The 17,316-nt window shown below is 44.7% G+C and overlaps 1 long non-coding RNA gene across 1 annotated transcript; it reads left to right on the forward strand.

The window, feature by feature from the left end:
* Positions 1-18: 18 nt before the first annotated feature.
* On the forward strand, positions 19-16,736 carry LOC118917450 (uncharacterized). The gene is made up of 5 exons (XR_005026803.2): positions 19-150; positions 247-281; positions 385-505; positions 14,378-14,682; positions 15,295-16,736. It is a non-coding gene; the product is annotated as an uncharacterized LOC118917450 (long non-coding RNA).
* Positions 16,737-17,316: the final 580 nt, after the last annotated feature.

The raw sequence follows: 17,316 nt of genomic DNA on the forward strand, positions 1-17,316 counted from the left end.
CTCCCGGGCGCACTGTGCCGGCTGCGGCCGCCTCCCTCCCTCCCGACGCCGCTCCTGGGGCGTGCGGGCGGGGAGCGGCCCGTGGGGGCGGGGTTGAGGGGCGCAGTCGCTCCCTCGGACTCCCGGAGTTGGGCCCGGCTCTGTCTTCAGGTTCATTTTTTTAGATGTCATTTATTTACCTAGATATTACAACTTTTTTTGCTTTAAATATAATTGGATTTTTTTCTGCCCCCCTCCTTTTTAAAGATCAACCTTTGCAGCAGTATATACTAGAGAAAAAGGTAGGTTCCTGCGCTGCCCAACTCCCCACCCCCAGTCAACCATTGCTAGCAGTTTGGACTACATTCTAAAATGTTTTTCCTGGACCATATTTATATTTTACAGAAATGGAAACCCACCACACTGGCGTCCATGGTCAGCTGGGTGGCCACATGCAGGTGATCCCAGGACCCAGCTTGTGCCCAGCTGCGACTCCAGACCAGCTGGAGAGAGGCTGCCTTACCTCGTGAGACACCCCCCCCCCCCCCCCGATGAAACAGGTGGTGGAGGTAATACCTTCACAGTTGCAGGGGCTTGTTCTTTGGCCTCAGTGTTGGTGTAGCTGTTGAGTTTAAGTTCAGTCAAATCTCATCTCAGCATGATTGCAGATGTTTCACCATGAAATTGCCAAACCAGTCTCCAAACACATCAAACATGGCCGCGCCACCAGCAGCCATGTTCAGATCTTTCCAGAAAGAGGGACTTCGTGTAGCTTTAATTGTAGGGAAACTGTGCAGGGTCTGTGTTAAGCTTGGTGACGGTGCAGTCAGACAGCCTGGAGACTAAGCAGAAAGATTCTGGTCTAGCCAATTCCCTGTTCTTGAGTAAGTCAAGCAAATGAGACTAAACTTTTACAGCTCTCAATTTTCTTATCTGGGACCTGGGGTTGAATGGAAATTAAGTAATACTGATCTCATGTGGCTGTTGTGAGTACTAGATGAAGTACTGGCATCGCTCGCTTGGTGTTCACAGCCAGCCGTGATGACCTCCTGTTTGCTCCCCCTCTCCTTGCAGCCCACTCTAGCTTTGAAATGCTCTGTGCCCTAATCGGCTGACCCCCTTCAGGCTCCTCCCACTGCATGCCTGGGTTTGAACTGTTATCAGCTCCCATCCTCCCATCTTCTTATTTTGGAAGTAAAACTGGCCAGTTAAAAGAACTGTGAATTCATCCACACTGTGGAACACTGCAGCTCCTGTGCGGGTGGATGTTTTTGTACACTCGAGTATGCCTTTGCTTGGGCAAGCACCCTGCCCCCATGCCCCCGAAATCTTCTGTCTGTGGGATTCATGTGGGTTTGGTGAAGTTCATTGGTTCAGGGCTGGACGGACATGGGACGTATTAACCCAACAGCCATTCACAGCCTCCTTTCAACCTTGCTGCCTCTCATTGTCCTGACCCAGATTCTCAGCTAGGGTGTGGCCAGATAACCTAGTTCTGGCCAATAAAGTAAAAGTATGGCTTCTGGGAAGATACTTTACTTTCTGAGAAAAGTGACATGCTTGAGAAACCAACTGTCTGTCCCTTCCCTTTCCCGCTTTCCTTGAAGGCAGATGTGATGCGTAGAGCTGGAGAAGCCATGTTAATAACCCTAAGGCAACAGGTATAAGGATAGAGTGGAGGATGGAAAGAACTTAAATCCTAGATATTTGACCAGTACTGAGCCTTTCACTTCTGGACTTCTAAGTAAATAGTAAATACCCTAATGGTTTTAAACTTTAAGCAACCGTTAGTAGAACTCTTTTGTGACTTGAAATAAAAAAACATGGCCCACTGTTACAGCCAATGACTGAAGTCTTTCTTTTTGTTTACACTACTATTTGGGGGAGAAACATTTTTTGTACTAGTATCTTGAGCTGTAAAATCAGGAAAGCTTAGAGCTGCCAGTGAGAAAAATAGAACCAATGGAAAAGAGACACAGAGCCCTGGTGACATCATTTGAGCTGCCTAGATCTAGCCATGCCTGAGGCAGTGAGTGAAAACATAAATGTCTTTTGTTCCCTGAGGCTAGAGGAAATTCTGGACGGATACTCAGTGACCTATTCCTGCATAACAGATTACCCCAAGACTTAGTGGTTGAAAGTAATAAGAGCAGTAAACGCTACATAGAAATGAGTGATCAAGCCATAAAAAGACGTGGATGGCAACTGAAATGTGTACTACTGAGTGAGAGAGGCCAACCTGAAAGACTACATACTCTAATATTCTGACTTTTTGACATTCTGGAAAAAGCAACACTAGGCAAACTAGGGAGACGGCAACAAGATCAGAGGTTTCTGGGAATTAGTGGGGTGGGTGGGAGAGGATTTTTAGGGCAGTGAAACTATTGTGTATGAAACTATAACGGTGGATACATGTCCTTATATGTTTGTTTAAACCCATGGAATGTACAAGAGTGAACGCTGATTTTGGATGATTACGATGTGTCGATGTAGGTTCATCAGTAACAACAGGTGTATCACTAGTGGGAGGTGGTGGGGATGGGGCAGTCTGCATGTGCGGGGCGGGAAAGCCTATGAGAAAGCTCCGTACCTTCCTCTTAGTTTTGCTGTGAACCTAAAACTGCTAAAAAAAAAGAAACCCAGACCAAACCAAACAAAAAACAACAAGCTTTTATTATCTCCCGGGATTTCTGTGAGCTTATTAACATTCCAACAGGGTGCGTGGGGCTGTGCCTGGAGCCTCGGATGGAAGACTCAGGCTGGAATCCCATGAAGGTTCTCGTACTCACACGTCTGGCAGTAGATTCCCGCTGGCTGTGAGCTTGAACACTCACACAGGCCCTCTCCTTGTGGCCTGGGCTTCCTCACAGTGTGGTGGCTGGGTTCCCAGGGCAAACATGTTGCGAGACAAAGAGAGATGGGCTGACGCTGTATCCTGTTAGCTTCAGAACTCAAACAGCATGACCCTGCTGAACTCTATCGAGGCAGTCACAGGTCCCAGATTTAAAAAGAACATAGACCCCACCCCTCTGTGTGAGGAGTGTCAGTAATGTAAGAAGAGCATGTGGGGTGGAATAAATATGTAATACAGTCATCTTTAGGCCATACGATCTGCCACAGACATATACTAAGTTATATTAGGATTTGATCAACTTGATTGATTACCTGCTTTGTACCAGCCATTGTGCCAAAGATTTTTCAAGCATTATCTCATTGACTCTTCATAATATGCTTTGAAGTAAATGCTGAGTTTACTTCCATTTTACAGACATTTTTACTTTAGTTTCCTTAGTGGGGTGGGACTATGGGGGGAGAGGAGTTCACTTGCTGCTTAATATTTGTGTGAAATGAATGATATTTGTCTTGGGGGGTGAATCAAGCTCTAAAAACTTTAATCAATCTTATGCTTCCATCTGGACCAATTAAAGTGCTTCCTGTTCCTCATGGTCCTCTTTTTCATGCATTTATAAGTTATTTATTGAGTCTGTATCATGTGCAGGACACTGTAGGTTCTCTGGAGATACAACAGTGAGCAAAACAAAGGCCATCCCCTCGTGGACCTCCAGGCTCTAGTGATTTCATTTTGATGAAGTTTAATAACTCACTGTGGTAGCCAACTTCCAAGGCGGCTCCTAATGATTCGTGCCCTTACGTCCCCTCCCACAATGGCTAAGAATGACCTGCATAACCAAACGAAATGAGTGTGTCTTTTAAAGTTAGGTCATGAAAGATACTGCAGCTGCCTGCCTGCTCACTCTGGGATCACTTGTTCTGGGGAAGCCTGCTGCCATGTTGTGAGGATGCTCAAGAAGCCTTATTGGAAAAGCCCACGTGGTGGGGAAATGAGGTCTCCTTCCAGTAGCCTTGTGAGTGAGCCATGTTGGAGGTGGATCCCGCAGCCCCGGTCAAGCCCTCAGATGACTGTAGGCCTGGTCAATATCTTGATTAAAAACTCATCCAAGTTCCTGACCCAGCCTCACTCAGCTAGGTTGCTCTTGAATTCCTGACCCACAGGAGCTATGAGGTAATAAATATTTGTTGTTTAAAGCTGCTAAATTTGCATGAATTGGCTATCCAGCAATAGGTACCTAATACACCTAGAAAAATTCACAACTAGTGTGGGTGTTGGGCAGGAAATTCAACCCTTGTCTCTGCCCCCCACCGCTGTGCTGCATCTGACTCACTAGGAGCTCTCACCCCCACACCCCCACATGCTGCGCTGCTTTGTGGCATCTCCTGCCATGGCTTTTGCTGAGCCTTCTGTTACTTGCTGTCTGACATCTCCATTAATGCTGCATCTCACTGATCTTTGCATTTGCCATGCCACGAGCTCAGAACCTTGCACACAAAAGCCAAAGCCCCACATGTTTCAGAGCATTGGCTCTGGAGCCCAGTGGGTTCAGATTCTAGATCAGCCACTAGTTCGCTGGGACACTTTTCTTAACCTCTCTGTGCTTCAGCGTCCTCAACAGTAAAATGTGGATAATAATCATAGCAGCATCATAGGGTTGTTGTGAGGATTAAGCTGACACATGTAGAGCGGTTGAAACTGTCCTGACACGTGGCAATTGATCAATTAATATCGGATATTAGATGAAGCCATATGAAATTACCACTGCAATTAACTATACTGTTAGCAATTTCACAGTTGAACCTAATATTATTGTTTTCCATTTACCAAAATTATATGCAAAGAAACAGTTCAGCAACCAAAGCAATTATAATTGGTATTAATGTCTCTAGTAGAATGTCAAAGAGGATCCGAGTCAGAACTCAGAGCCCCACTTAAAATTCTCCTTGCCCGCCTCCTTCCACCTCCACCAGGAAACCTTTCCCCACGGCTCATTCTGAGCTCCTAAGAACTCTCTCTGCCCCAACCCCTCATCCCTTAGCCAGCAGGGTGAAGCCCTTGTTCTTCCTTCCATTCGCCCCCTTCCTCCTCCTCAGATAAATTTCTCCAGGCCTTTTTGATGCAGCCGTCTGGGTTTGGCTTCTCTACAGTTTCTCTCGCTCTCGCTTATCTCAAAAACCCAGACACGCAACTGCTGAAAACTAGCTCCTTAGAGAGTGGAAGAGAAGGGAGAAGCTGAGAGGGCAAAAGCAAAATTTCTTTTTTCTTTTAAGAAAAATTTAATTGTGATAAGAGGCACATAATGGAGTTTCCCATCTTCACCCTGTGTTAAGTGTGCAGCGCAGTAGTGTTACGCACATTCATATTGTTGGGCAGCCAATCTCCACAGCTCTTCCATTTTGCAAAAATGAAACGCCGTACCCATTAAACAACAACAACTCCATTTCCTCCTTCCCCAGCAGCCATCGTTCTATCTTCTGTCTCTGTGCAGTCCTATGGTATTTGTCCTTTTGTGACTGGCTTATTTCCCTCAGCACAGTGTCCTTGAGCGCCGTCCATGCTGAAGCTTGTGTCAGGATTTCCTTCCTCTTAAAGGCTGAAAGTTAATCCGCTGTATGTATAGATGCTATTCTGTTTATCCACTCATCTGTCTGTGGACACGGGTTGCTTCCACCTCTCAGCTATTACAAAAGTCCTTTTAAAGGGAGAAACAAGAATAAATTTAGTAATTTTAGGCTCCTTCACAAGGGAAAGGCAATATAATAAACTGCATGACTGTGTGGTTCAAACATTCATTGGTAAAGCAGGTCAGAGCCCCAGGAGAGCCGCGTACGGAGCCGGCCAGATGCTGGTGGCATACCAAGGACTCCAGAACCACACTGGCTGGCTGTGAGTCCCAGCTCTACCACTTACTGATCGGGCAGCGTCTGGTAAATTTCTTTGTCCCCTAATGGCTTCATCCATAAATAGGAAAAACAGTTTCATCTATACAGCTTGTACTGTTATTACCAAAAGTAATTATATCAGGGAGAAATAAATGATTTAGCACATGTAAGGCACTTAGAACAGTGCCTGGCACAGAGTTAGCCCTCATGAAGGCATCAGTATTACTAGGGCTTTGAGATGGACCTTAAAAGAGATTTAGGATTTAGTCACTGAAGAGGAGGCGGCAGCATTGCAGACAGACAGAACGAGCAAGGGCTTGGAGGCACAGAGGCTGGGGGAGAAGCGTTTCCTGATTTAAGAAACAAAAACACAGGACACCCAGTTAAATTTGAATTATTTTTAATTGCCTATGCATAAGTACTTTGAGATACAAGAAAAATATTGCACGAGACCCACTTATTCTAAAAATGTATTTGTTTATCTGAAATACATTAGAACTGGTTAATTACGTACCTCTTTATATTTCTCTGGTGATTTGGCTTTCCTAGTAGTTCCTTCTTTTGCAAAATTTGCCAGTAAAATTCCTCAAAGCATTAGAGTCTATGTTCCATTTACATTTTACCATGATTTCTGCAGTGGTCACATCCACCTTATTTTATTCTTGGCCATTGAACATTCATTAATGAAAAGTCATACCCAGCGTTGTGAGTCAGTATATAGAACGTGTACGTCATAAAGAGAATTGCTCTGAGAATTGCTCTTCAAACGTGATTGGTTGAAACAGGTAGTACCGTCTTTCACAGCATAACTTGCTTTTCCAGTCTTTAGGATTACACTGCATCTCTTGGTCAACAACTTTTTTAAATGCCCACTAACAAAAGGAGCATTGTCTCCAATTTTTATTTCTTTTTTCTTCAGTGCTGCATGTGATGATTACAATTGTTCCCAGGCTGAAAGACTGTTTAGTAACAACCATATAACATAATCAAATTTTTCAGTGGGTGAAACCTATTTCAAAAGATCATCAGAGCAACAAGGGGTTAACATCCAAAATATATAAAGAACTCACATGCCTCAACACCCAAAAAGCAAATAACCTGATTAAAAAAATGGGCGGAGTTGCTGAACAGACACTTCTCCAGAGAAGAAATTCACATGGCCAACAGGCACATGAAAAGATGCTCCACGTTGCTAATCATCAGGAAAATGCAAATTAAAACCACAATGAGATATCACCTCAACCAGTTAGGAAGGCAAACATGGAAAAGACTAGGAACAACAAATTCTGGTGAGGATGCGGAGAAAGGGGAACCCTCCTACACTGCTGGTGGGAATGTAACCTAGTTCAACATTGTGGAAAGCAATATGGAGGTTCCTCAAAAAACTAAAAACAGAAATACCATTTGACCCAGGAACTTCATTCCTAGGAATTTACCTGAAGAAAATGAGATCCCAGATTCAAAAAGACATATGCGCCTCTATGTTTATTGTAGCACTAGTTACAGTAGCCAAGATATGGAAGCAACCTAAGTGTCCATCAGTAGATGAATGGGTAAAGAAGATGTAGTACATATACACAATGGAATACTATTCAGCCATAAGAAGGAAACAAACCCTACTATTTGCAACAACATGGATGGAGCTAGAGGATATTATGCTCAGTGAAATAAGCCAGGTGGAGAAAGACGAATACCAAATGATTTCCCTCATCTGTGGAGTATAACAACGAAGCAAAACTGAAGGAACAAAACAGCAGCAGACTCACAGACTCCAAGGAGGGACTAGCGGTTACCAAAGGGGAAGGGTGGGGGACAGCGGGTGGGGAGGGAGGTAAAAGGGATTGAGGGGTATTATGATTAGTACACATGGTGTTGGGGGGTTATGGGGAAGGCAGTGTAGTACAGAAGACAAGTAGTGACTCTGCGGCATCTTACTACACTGATGGAAAGTGACTGCAATGGGGTGGGGGGGGCTCGATAATATGGGTGAATGTAGTAACCACACTTGTTTTTCATGTGAAACCTTCATAAGATTGCATATCAATGATGCCTTAATAAAAAATAAAAAATATATTTAAAAAAAGATTGTCAGAGCAAGTACTGCAGTAATTATGCACCTTGGGCTGGAAGGTATTTTCCTCTTCATACAGAATGTTGTCTCTCTTAAGAAATGAAAGGGGTAAATTTTTCATCAATTCTTCTTTAACACATCCAACAACTTCCTTTAAGCAATGGAGTACTTCTGTGTGATCACAAGTCTGATTGCACACCCAGCTGAGTGAGATGTGATGGGAAAGCCCTCAAGAGACCAAAGAAAAGACCAGAAATGGCATAGGAGACATGGACTTTTTTTTGGGACTTGCCAACAGGGAGTTCAGGAGTGGCTGGCTGGACGAGGTTGCACACCACCATTGTGGGCAGGTAGAAAACTGTATATCGGGGTGGAGACAAAGGCTATGTGCTTTGCTAGAAGGGCTTATTCTTGTGTGACCAGCACCCTTGGTCAGAGGGTCTGCCTCCCAACACAATGTCTCCATCGATAAGCAGGCCTGGATTTGGCCAGCCCCAGGCCATCAACCTACTGTATTCCTAGCAAAGGGCCTGAAGCAGGGGACCATGTGGACACATGGTTATTATGGGACAAAAGGTTACAAGCAGGCAGTGCTTGTTCCCACAACTTCGAGAAGACTCTTCGCTCCTCTTTCAATTTGCATAAATGTATCGCTAAATTGATACTGAACGCTGTAAAGAAATAAGTAGACTCCATTCAATGCATTACTCAAAATGTCACCAAGAATTTTGTGGCCCTTTTCTTTAGAACTGAAGTATAAAGTCAATACTTCAAATAAATGGAGGATTCTTTCAACTGCATTTGGTCAAGAGAACCAATGGTTTTTTAATGTGAGAGATGGAGAATGCCAGATGCCAACAAAATCACAAAAGTCCTTAATGACTCGGTTACAACAATTTCGATGCGGAAGTAGGAGAATGATTTCATGACAGTTACTTCGTTCTCAAAAGAAAAGCCGTGAGGTGCTACTGAGCAATGTTATGCCAAACATGGGCAGACCAACCACCACCTTCAGTAGACTTACTCATGCTTTGCTTCAACTTTGAATAACATTGTACCCTTATATAAACAAATTCCAAAATGTGTATTTGTATTATCTCCAACAAAAGTAGTCAAAATTTCCTGTGAACTCTTTTTTACATATACAAAAACACTGCATATATTTAATATATACAATTTGATGAGTTTGGACATATGCATACATCTGAACGAACCATCACCACGATCAAGGGAAGAGGCAGAGCCACCACCTCGGACAGTTTCCTGTGTGCTTTGTTTTTGGGGATGTGTATGTGCATATCATTAACTCTGACGCAGCGAGTCTGTACAAAAATATGCTACCGTTTGTGAAGTCTCAGCTAGAAGGGATCTACTTGGACTAGCCTAATAAACAAGGCTTTTTCATAAGAAAAGTATTACACAAAGGACAAGTTGTGATTACTCGCATTGTGGCTGGGCTGTAAAAAGGTGAGCCATCTAGGTCTTTGAGAACCCTAGTAATAAGTGGAGCTCATAGATTTTCTCTGTGGCAGTAGATTTCTCTCTAGCATTGGAAAATTTGCTTGCAGTGTCAGCACCAGGAAGCCAGCAATACACTCAAAAGGTTGTCTGAGCTGAAAGACGGGATGATACACAGTGCAGGCCCTTCAGTTTCTGTTGATTATTTTATCTTCTTAATCAGAAAAAAGTTAGTTCATCACTTGCCTTAGTACTAGCTTAGGAAATCATGCATCTCTTCTGCTTAGCTATTAATATATACTAACTTAGATCTAACTTTCCAGCATTCTTTATATTACATGAACAATTGCATACTGCAAAAGCTTCAAAGAGTTATTCCTCATTAAATTAATGATGGCTCCTTAGAAAGTTCACAACATCTATGCTTGCTTTTTGGTATTTGGGGGTTCAAATATACACAAATAAAAGAATAGAAAATAAAAACCAGCGCAAGACTCAGAGATTGAATTTGATAATCTCACAGCTGTGACAGTGTATCTGTCACTCTCAAGTCTGAACTCAACGCTAAACCACAAACCGGTCTGACTTAAAAGGGCTGCAAGTTTTCTAACTAACATGACATCAGACCAAAAAACGGTGCATTTCTGGTTTGCCTGAAATGTACTTTTAAGGAAAAGCTCCCCAGACAAGTCCAGAGTTGATTTTATGTAAGGTTTTTGGGAAGCCGAGCAAGTATTCTGTGGACGGCAGGGCATCACCGCGTTAGTGGGCCACTGGCGTAAGGCTGCCTGTGACTTGCTCCCTTTCAGGTCCCTGGAGTGAGGGGCTCGCTGATTGGCTGTTGTCTAGCTCAGGGGCGTCACCGGTGGGCCGGCTTGCAGGCGCTTGGTGTACGGGTTTTGCTCCTTTTCAGAAGCATTGTTCCTGGAGTGAGCGTGTGGTTGACTGGCTGATTCTTCAGAACAAAAAATCCCAAGTTTTCTCTTATTAATGAATGGTGGTTACTGTTCACGACTCCAGACTTTGGCCAAAAAATAGTGTTTTCCTTTCTTGAATATGAACATGAGTACCTTTAATTCTTGGTCTCATTTTCTGTACTTCCCTCCGCCAGGTCTGCAGGAAACTATAACGGACTGTCCAGATCTTTATTTCTGGAGATACCCTTTTCATCTAGTGTTGCCAGGTAAGTGATTTCAGCCCCAGTTACCATGGAGGGAAACTAGCTCTGATACTTTATTGTAATTTATCTAAAATAGCTGAATACAAGACATTCAGAGTGTACTGAGAGTCAATACAGGACACAGAAAAAAAAATACAAGACACGTCCTGTTTACACAGGCAACTGTATGGGGAAAAGGAGGTCACCCCACCTCCAAAAGAGGGAAATCTAATTCTCATTTATTGTAGCCCTGCTTGTTAAAGGAAAACACTGGAAACAACCTAAATGTCCATCAGCTGGGAACCTGGTTGAATTAAGTCTTGCACACCTATAAAATGGAATACCATGCAGCCATCAAAGATGAGGTTGAGTTCAGTGAACTAATACAAAGACCACCACCAATATAGTTAAGTTAAAAAAACACACACACCAAGATACAGAACTCTGTTTGTGGTATCATTTGCACCAAAGTATGCTTGGGGGCTGTGGGAGTATATGTTCCTCTATCTCTAGAAGGATATTCAAGGGACACTTGTGATCTCCTTGGGGGAGGGGAACGGAAAGTCCGGACGGCTGAAGGGCAGGGAGCAGAGCCTTCCATTTCATGGCATTTCCTTTTGATACTGTTTGATTTCTTTATTCTATGTGAACTCATTACCTGTACTGAACACTTTTGATTATTTTTAAAATAATGATTTAAAAAAATCAAATGTGTGACCTGGCCATGGACAGGAGGCCCAGGTTGACATGTTTGGGGTGTGGACAGATGTGTTCTGAGCCTGGTGACCCTTCTGCCCCGGCCGGATCTCTGAGGCTGGCCAACCAGCTGTGTGGGATGTTTCCCACATCTGTCTGTTCCACATCACAGAACACAGGAAACAGCCTGGGGCTGGGAGGGGAGCAATGTCATCCCACACAGCAAAGGGCTGAGAAACAGAGCTCGCTGTAAATGCACTAAACTGCACAGGCAGCCAAGGGAAACAGGAACCACTCTCATTATTCTGGGTAGGATTCACTTCCTGGGAGCTCTGCTGCTGGCGGAGGTAAAAACCAAAATGGTCCTCTAGAGTGTCCTTGGGATATCATCGCCAGAGGTCTCATCTGCGAGGCAGTCTGCTTTGAGGGTAATGGCTCCTTTCCTGGCAAAACAGGTCTCTGCAGCACAAAATGTATTGCAGACAGATTGCATGATGACATTTGAAAACAGGGGTTGGGAGTGGTGGAACCCACTGTAGCAGACAATAGCCATCATTATCGCAGCTAATACTGACTGAGCATTTCTTGTGGCCTAGGGACTGTTCGAGGTGCTTGCAGGCATTATCATCTCAGTCCTTAGAACAGCCCTGTGAAGTAGGCACAGTTATCCCAATTTTACTAATGAAAAAAATGACATACAGGGATTAAGAAATTCAGCCAAGGTCATGTAAGTGGCAAATCTGGGGTTTGAAGCCAGGCTGTCTGTACTCCTAGCCATTCAGTCATACTGCCCCCAAAAGAGGGCTTCTCCAGCACAGCCTAAAAACCAGTTAAACACATCAAGCATTCATTGTGCACCAGCTGTGTCTCTGGGGCTGGGAAAGGTGCCATGAGAAATTAATATTCCTGAGTGCCAGCATAGCTCTTGAATGTGACTTAAAAAAAAAAAGAAGTCGAGGTGAAACTTACATAAAATTAACCAGCTTAAAGTAAAAAATTAAGTGGCATTTAGTGCATTCACATGTTGTATTACCATCACCTCTATTTTGTTCCAAAACATTTTCATCATCTGCAAAGGAAATCACCTACTTATTAAACAGTTTCCATTTCCCCCATCCTACACAGCCCCTGATAACCACCAAATCTGTGGTCTGCCTTTGCACATTGACTTATTCTGGATGTTTCATATAAACTGAATCATACAGTGTGACCTTTTATGTCTGACTTCTTTCACTTAGCATAATGTTTTCAAGGTTTATCCACATTGGGCATGTTACAGCACTTCATTCCTTTTTATGCTGAATAATAGTCCCTCTGCATATACCACAGGTGGTTTATCTGTTCCTTCTTTACGGGACATCTGGGCTGTTTGCACCTGTTGACAGTTGGACACAGTGCTGCCGTGAACGTGTGTGTACATGTACTTGTTTGGGTGCCCGTTTTCAGTTCTCTGGGGTATATCCATAAGAGTGGGATTCCTGTGTCACAAAGTAATTCCATGTTTAACTTTCTGAGGAACTGCCAAATCGGAATGTGGTGTTTTGACATGGAGGCTCCTTGGCTGTCTCCTACCCAAGAAAAGGAGAGAAGTGCCTTCCAGGGTGAGTGAGAGAAACACAGTGGTGTAGTGAAGACACAGACTGACCTGGTTTTGAATCTCTGCCCTAGTGCTTGTTGACTGCATGTGTGTGGGCTGGTTAGAAGCCTCCTTGAGGCTCAGTTTCCTTATCTGTAGAAATGGAGATGATCGCACCACCAGTCCATTCCCTCCATCAGCCTGGTGAGAGCTCACTGGGGGCCAGGCGCTGGGGATGGAGCTGCCATCATGGAGTTTACAGAATGAGGGGCAGGAGGAGGAAGGGAGATCGAGGAGCAAAGTATTTAACAAAGGGAAGAATCTTTCTGTCTTGAGAATAATCATTCCCTGTAATCACAAGTAGACAGTGAGTACCTCCAGGTGGGCCTGCCTCTTATTCCTCACCATTCCCGGCAGCCAGCACAGGGCCTGCAGAGAGAGAGGGCAAGAGGTAGGTCATTTAGGGTTCTGGGTGGCCAGCAACAGAAGCTGAGTGGCTTGATTTAACAAGGATTACCGGGAAAAGATTGAGATAGCTCCCAGAAGGAGCAGACAACAGCCTCTCCCTGGGGGAGGGGATGAGGCCGGGCCCTAACAGGCACCTCAGCACCCGCGCCTGGCGCTCTGCCTCCCCTGGGGCTCTGCCCTCCAGGACCCTGCTCCGGACTTCGGCCTCCCAGCCCCAGTGCCTAATTGGAGCGTGCGGGGCATGTGCGGCAGGGCGCTGCCCCTGCAGGGTGGACTTTACACGACTTCCTGACACGGTCATTGACGTTTGAGTCTCATTATGACAGTTTTCTGGCAGATAACAGTAAGGTGTCTGTAAGAACGTATCTTTGTACAAAGTCACAGCTGGGGCTGAAAGGACAAAACCTAGGCTGGGACTGAAAGTGCCGATTAGCTTGGATGGGAAAAGAAAAAGCGGGCTGGAAGGACAGGGACGATAAAGCCAGCAGGAAACATTGTTTGAACCTGAGGACGTGCAGCCACTATGAATGTCATGAGGACCCTTTGGGTGGCCACTGCCTCCTGACATATGACAAAAGCCAAAAGCAATGGCCTTTGCTGTTCTCATCCATCACTGGAATGACCAGCCGCTCAGTTGCCCTCCCCCCATGACAGCCCTCAGTCCCTAGTTAATCTATGCTTTTCTCAGTCCTGACTCAAGAGCAGCCAGTCCAGAAGTGATTCCTGCTTCCCTCAGACCCTCCTTGGAATCCTTCACCTGGAAATCAGTTTCCAAAGGCCTGCCCTTCTCCCACCGTCCTCTGGAGTGCCCCACCCCACTGCACTGAGTCAAGAAATCTGATGCTGTCAGACTGCAGGCTCCTTCCTGGTGGCTCTGGCTGAATTAGGCTTTAATGGGACTGTCAGGGGCTGGAATTGAGGCTGTGACTGGCAGCCCCAGCAGGACCATGGGATGGAGGGGTGAAGTTCCCCGAAAGAAAGTGGAATGCCGTCACCGTGAGAAGGTGAAGGTGTCAGGCACCCGGATGCTCGGAAGAGGTGCTTGGTTGATGCTAACTACTGATGAGATCATGTTTTTAGAGACACTGCAGCAAATATTTTATAAAAATCTAGAGAATAATCATGCCTAATGATGATCGAATATTTGCTGTGTGCCAGTCACTGTTTGTGTACGTGTGTACGACCCCATTTGATTCTTAAAGTGAGCTGTCACCTACTTCATGGGTCCCTGCAGTGTCCAGGACATGCTCTCTGTGTGGGGAGGTCATCCAGCACGGAAACAAGGCGGACTGCTTCCTGCCTTGGTCACACCTCTGCAGCTACGCTGGCAGCGGCCCCGGGGCCCCTCAGGACCTGCGTGAAAGTCCACACAGACCCAACTCGCCCTACTCTGCGACGGGGGACTCACACTCCACTCCGGCAGCAATAATGACAGGGACAACCATTCAGAACTCTCATAGGCTGTTCTGCTATGTGCCAGGGAGGTGCTAGGAACTTTGCACGTATCATCTCATTTAATCAGCGGAGCAGCCCTGTGAGGTACGTGAGTCCTTCTTTGACAGGAAGCGAGGCCCAGAGACGTTCCCTGCTAAGGTTATACAGTGGATGAATGAGGGGGCCAGGACTTGAACACGAGGCTGTCTAGGCTCATGTGCTGAACCACAAGGCTACATTGTTTGACCTGCGACCGTCTGTACCTACCTATATATTTGTATATTTTGCTTTATATTTTTGTACTTGTTTATTTATGTACTTGTTCATATATAAGTATTTTTAATGAATTCATTAGCACTTAGCAGAGGACCTGGCACATGAGAGTCATGTCATTATTATCAGTTACAAGTGGATGTGTTCTTGACAAGTATGTAAACCAAATCCTGTTCTCTCTGTAATGTTAGCTTATGATTTTCATTTTACCTCCATTGCTCAGTGATGTTCAGTTTGCTATGGCTCTGAAATGCCCTCCACCTCCCCCCTGAATGCCATCTGCCAAACTTCTCCCTCATGCTCTTCATGTGGCAAACAAACACTTAAGGGCAAGCGCCTGAAAAATTATCTCAGCAAATCTGTTTGGGGAGGGAAGAATCCTTTTGCCATGGGGTAAAAATTAAGGAGCTGCAAAGTCAAAAATTTTTCTGTTCATAATCTCAGGAGTCCACTCCAGGATTTGAGGAAGAGGCTGTGATGGCTGTTCCACAGGCTGGGGGAACCCAGAGGGGCTCCAAGTGTGGGCTCCAGCCACCAGTACCACCATCACCATGGGTAGCTGGGCCAGAATGCAGGTTTCTGGGTCCACTGAGGCCATATCCCTGGAGATGGTGCCCATGAATCATCTGGCATGTTTCCTTGTGAAGAGCTTCCCCTAACATCCAGAGGAAGGAGCCTGGGGCAGGGCTGGGGTCACTGTCAGGGGAGCAAATATATTTAAAAAGTGCTGGTGGTTGTAAGAGTCTCCTGATTTGGCTCTCACATGTCTTCTCTGCCCAATTCTCAGCATGGCCTCACTTGCCCTGTTAACATCAACTCACCTGTTACCCAGCTGTTCTAAGACACCACCTCTGGAGAATGTGATGCGAGGGGTCACACTCCCTGCTTCTCCCCCAAGACATGTTCTGCTCCCAGACACCTGCTTGCATAGGACCTAGCATCTCTCCAGGCCCCTCACCCTTCTCTCTTATTTCTTCTGGTCTGTGCTGCTGTTCCATTGTGGGGGAGGCAGGGAGAGTGCTCCTAGAATGTGCAAAGGCCCATTCCCCTTGTGAAGTTCAAATATGAAATTTACATGAATCAGTTCTCCTTTGAATTTGAGGCATTGATATTTTGTACCTCATTAATATGTAGATTGAGCAAAATTGGAGGCTGTTTGTTTAGCCTCTTGGCTGGCCTTTCCGTCCCTTCTTTCTGGGTTTGTTTATTTCTTGTCTCTAGCTACTGTTGCAGCTTTCATTTGTCAGTCTGGTCTGACTTGGGTGATGCCGGGAGAGGAGGCAAGGCCTGAGTCTGTGCCTCCTGGGGGATGAAGAGCAGGCTCTAGGGGCATTGTGGGAAGAAAGCACTAAATGCTCGTAAAACTCCTTGCTAGCAGCTCAACAGCTAAAAAAATAAACAACCCAATTAAAAAATGGACAAAAGACTTGGTTACGCAATTCTCCAAGGAAGATGTACAAGCAGCCGGTAAACACATGAAAGGATGCTTACTCAACACCACTAACCAGCAGGGAAATACAAGTCAAAACCAGAATGCAATACCACTCCACACCTATTATAGGATGGCTATTATTTTAAAAAAGAAAGAAAAAGGAGAAAACAAGTATTGATGAGGATGTGGAGAGATTGGAGCCCATATGCACTCCTGGTAGAAATGTAAAATGGTGCATTGCTATGAAAACTGTATAGCAGTTCTTTAAAAAATTAAAATGGAATTACCATATGAACCAGCAATTTCATTTCTGGATATATAACAAGAATTGAAAGCAAGGACTTGAAAAGACACTTGTGCCTCTATGTTCATAGCAGCATTATTTGCAATGGTCAAAAGGTAGAACCTGCCCAGATGTCTATCAACAGATGATTGGATGAACAAAATGTGACCTATACATACAATGGAATACTATTCAGCCTTAAAAAAGAAGGAAATCCAGTCACATGCTACAACATGGATGAACCTTGAGGACATTATGTTAAGTGAAATAAGCCAGTCACAGAAGAATAAATATTGTATAATTCTACTTGAATCAGGTACTGAATATTTTCAGTATTCAAATTCATAGAGACAGGAAGTAGAAAGGTGGCTGCCAGGGGCAGGAAGATTAGGGCATGGAGGGTTATTTTTAATGGGTATAGAATTTCAGTTTGACAGATGGAAAAAATTCTGGGGATGGATGATACCAATGGCTGCACACCAGTGTGAATGTACTTAATGCCTCTAAACTGTATGCTTAAAAATGGTTAAAATGGTAAATTTTATGTATATTTTACCACACACATTAAAATGGGAGCAAGAAGGGTACCCACCTCAAGCCCTGTAAAGAACAGCCAGTATTTACCGAGCCTTTACTGTGGGGGGGCACTGCTCTAAGAACTTTAATCCTCACACACACCTTTAAGGCAAATCGTTGTTTGTTTGTTTGTGCTTTTTTTGCCAATTCATAGATACAGAGACCAAGACCTGGA

The sequence above is a fragment of the Manis pentadactyla genome, chromosome 13 (assembly GCF_030020395.1).
Source record: "Manis pentadactyla isolate mManPen7 chromosome 13, mManPen7.hap1, whole genome shotgun sequence".
Classification (NCBI taxonomy): Eukaryota; Metazoa; Chordata; class Mammalia; order Pholidota; family Manidae; genus Manis; species Manis pentadactyla.